This window comes from Hibiscus syriacus, unplaced genomic scaffold (genome assembly GCF_006381635.1).
Source record: "Hibiscus syriacus cultivar Baekdansim isolate YM2019G1 unplaced genomic scaffold, ASM638163v2 tig00008146_pilon, whole genome shotgun sequence".
Taxonomy (NCBI): domain Eukaryota; kingdom Viridiplantae; phylum Streptophyta; class Magnoliopsida; order Malvales; family Malvaceae; genus Hibiscus; species Hibiscus syriacus.
Genome location: NW_024062154.1, coordinates 166,257 through 168,990, shown reverse-complemented (window position 1 = coordinate 168,990; position 2,734 = coordinate 166,257).

Sequence of the window (2,734 nt, the reverse complement as noted above, 5' to 3'; positions counted from 1 at the left end):
ATGGGTTTTCTGGTCGTGATATATCCAGAACCCGTGGGGGGTATCGATTCCCTCAAGGAGGGAATCGGTTCCCATTCAAAGGGGGGATCGGTTCCTCTTCAAGGGGGTATCGATTCCCTCTGCACTAAAACTGCTAAAATTTGATTTTAAACACTCAAAATGCTAAATTAATTTTCTCTAGTGGTACTAGCAACTCATATTACGAAAAATTAACCATGTTCAATCAATCAAATTTATCATTAAAATTTATTTGAACATATAATCAATTTTTCACAAAGAATCATAAACTCCCCCTAACTAATATCAAAGAATGCAATCAAAATTTATTATAAGCATTTTTCATTTATTCTTAAAAGTGTTAAAATTATTTTAAACACTAAGTGAAGATAGGTCAGTTAAACCAAATTCTCTCCTAAGTGTCCAAAATCTTTCCTTGTCTAAAGGTTTTGTAAAGATATCCGCTAATTGGTGCAAAGTATCAACAAATTCTAGAACTACATCTTCCTTAGCGACATGGTCTCTAATGAAGTGATGTCTTATTTCAATGTGCTTAGTTCTAGAGTGTTGGATGGGATTTTTAGTGAGACAAATAGTACTAGTATTGTCACACTTGATAGGAATAGTACCTACTTCAATTCCATTATCAAAAAGTTGTTGTTTCATCCATAAAACTTGTGCACAACAACTACCGGCTGAAATGTATTATGCTTTAGTGGTAGATAATGCAACACAATTTTGTTTCTTTGAAAACCAAGAAATCAACATATTTCCAAGGAATTGGCAAGTACCCGAGGTGCTTTTCCTATCTAATTTGCATCCTCCATAATCCGCATCAGAAAAGGCATGCAAGCTAAAGCTAGAGTCTCTAGGATACCAAAGTCCTAAACTAGGAGTGTCCTTAAGGTATCTAAAGATTCTCTTAACAGCTAGTAAATATGATTCCTTCGGGCATGATTGAAATCTAGCACATAAGCAAACACTAAAGATAATGTTCGGTCTACTTATAGTTAGATAAAGTAAAGATCCAATCATTGACCTATATAATTTAACATCAACACATTTACCTCCTTCATCTAAGTCAAGCTTTGTTGAAGAGCTCATTGGAGTGTCATGAGGCTTGCCATTTTCCAGTCCTAATTTCTTGAGCATATCTTTGACGTACTTAGCTTGATTGATGAAGATGTCATCTTTTCTTTGCTTGATTTGGAGTCCCAAGAAAAATGAGAGCTCTCCCATCATGCTCATTTCGAATTCGCTTTGCATTAGCTTAGAAAATTCTTGGCAAAGAACATCATTAGTAGAACCAAATATTATATCATCAACATAAATTTGAACTACTAATAAATCTTTACCTTTATGCTTTAAAAACAATGTAGTGTCAACCTCCCTTTTGAAAAACCTTTTTCAATTAAAAAGTTTGACAATCTTTCATACCAAGCTCTAGGAGCTTATTTTAAACCATAAAGTGCTTTTGTCAATTTAAGAACATGATCCGGAAATTTTGAATCTTCAAAACCTGGAGGTTGTTCCACATACACTTCTTCTTTTATAAAAACATTTAAAAATGCACTTTTAACATCCATTTGATATAATTTAAATTCATGAAAACATGCAAATGCTAATAACATTCCAATTGCTTCCATCCTAGTTACGGGAGCGTATGTTTCATCATAGTCTATGCCCTCTTCTTGAGTATACCCTTGAGCAACAAGTCTAGCCTTGTTTCTCACTATATTACCACTCTCATCAAGCTTATTCCTAAATACCCATCTAGTACCTACAATAGATTTATTACTAGGCCTTTCAACTAATGTCCATACTTTACTCCTCTCAAATTGATTTAACTCTTCTTGCATAGCCATAATCCAATTGTTGACACTCGTTTTTTTTCGTCCTAAATATAAATATTATTATTATTATTATTACATATTTTGCAGCACACCATGTGAAGCACTACCAATTGAGTAGACCCATGTCTTGTCAACATTTCATCTACCTTAATTCAACAACTCCAACTACACGCAAGATTGAAAATAAGGGGATTAAAAAAGGGGAATAGAAGAAAATGAGAGAAAGTTGCCACCACTCATGCCTCCCACGTGAAGCCAGTAACGCACGCCATTCTCCCCACCAAATCTGCACCCAATAGCAAACAAGAAATCAAAATATCATCAACATCAACCAAAGTCAGAAGAAAAAGAAAGCAATTTAATCCCAAAAATTTCGGATTTCACTTTACCTGCTCCAATCAAAGTCTCACCAAAATGAAGAAAATCAACATGCAACGACAAAGGAATTTGGTGAAGAAAATGGAGATAAAATAGGGGGAAGCTCGGTTTTGAAAAGGGAGAGAGGGGGAGAAACAAAATTAGAAAAGGGGAGGAAACTGGTCGAACAAGAAGGGAAAGCATTAGACTTTTGAGGGGAACAAAATTGTAACAAGGGGATGATTTGAAGATCTATAAGAAAGCAATAAAACTCAGATTTATTTGGAGGTATTTTTATTTTTTTTATTTTCGAAATATTTAAAAAAAACTTGCATGTAATAAAATCGAGGTCTTAGGAGGTTGATTTGTTTACCTGTGTCGGACTGGTGGTCGGGTTCATTTTCATGGCGACCGGATTTCTTCGTCGAAGTTGGAAAATATGGTGGCCATAGCTTTGGCCCCTGGTTTTTTATCAAACGAAAGAAAGAGAGAGAAGTTTAGAGATAAGAGATGAAGGAAGTAGCATA